This window comes from Paramormyrops kingsleyae, chromosome 3 (genome assembly GCF_048594095.1).
Source record: "Paramormyrops kingsleyae isolate MSU_618 chromosome 3, PKINGS_0.4, whole genome shotgun sequence".
NCBI classification, from domain to species: domain Eukaryota; kingdom Metazoa; phylum Chordata; class Actinopteri; order Osteoglossiformes; family Mormyridae; genus Paramormyrops; species Paramormyrops kingsleyae.
The window spans coordinates 8,003,441-8,004,642 of NC_132799.1; positions in this window are offsets into that span (position 1 = coordinate 8,003,441).

Here is a 1,202-nt window from a genome sequence, read left to right on the forward strand (position 1 = left end):
TCATCGGGAAGTGTTGGTGATCCTTCAGACAGCAGATGACCGCACCCCCCCCCCCTTCCAAGGCATGAAAGTTTATAGAAGGACCCGCCCTCAGTATCATTGGGTCAGGGCTGGGCCTATCGGCATTGGCCTGCTACACTTACAAAATGACCTCTTCTGGAGCACTGATGTCACTCAGCAGAACAAAAGAGCGGAAGCCTTGACTGCTAGGCGGGGCTTGTCTGAAATGGGTCTGGACGCTTCAAACAGCACCACACGCCTGGAGTTCAACCCAGGACACATGGGGCACATCGCAGGGGTCCTGCACACATCACAGAGATGCATTCTGGGAGGAAATCAGAATCTGTGGAGGAGACCCAGTCGAGCACAGGGAGGGGAAGGAAATCACTCAGGACCGAGGCAGCATCGCAACCCCCCCGGCCCCGAGCCACCGTGGGGCCCCTCCAAATAAGAGCGGGAAAAAAAACCCGCAACTCCATCATGCCAGTGTTCTCGCCCATGTGCCAGTGACTGAACCTCGGACACTGACCAGCTGAGGATTCAGTTTAGACATTTACCTCCCCCCAACCCCCGAGGACCCCAACCCTTGGCCCGGAATGGCTCGTGCCCTCCCACCCCCTTTCGGACATATTTCTGTGTCTCAGCGCTGCTAACGCAGACAGAGAGACCTGGGGGAGGTGGCAGGGTGGCAGGGTGGCAGGGTGGCAGGCGACCCGCACGTAAAGCGGCCGCAATCACTCACACACGAGTGGCACGGCGAAGGATTGCCACCATACATCAGCTTATGGTTTACAGGCAGCCTCAGTGAGGACGGCGAAAGGTCAGCCTCGGAAACATATGGACACGTCAGGCTTGGTGTTCCCGACTGCCAAGGAGCAGGCTGTCAGGACAGAGATGGACTCGACGTGGCCGGGGAGGGAGTGGGGTGGGGGGGGGGTGCGTTCCGGAATCGTCCCGGGCGACAAGACGGATAGCCGCGTCCATCTGTGCTTCGCCTCGCGGCAGCCGGGATGGATCTGCTTGCTGGGAGGAATGGGACAAGCCCTGATGCCCAGATCAGTCAACCAATCACCTCCTCCCCTCCCCAACTCATAAGGGGGGTGGGAGGTACTGAAAGCTGATTGGACATCAAGACAGCAGGTACTGCAGTCCAGCGGTTGGGGAACCAGATTTCCGATCAAAAGGTTCAGATTCCAAATCTA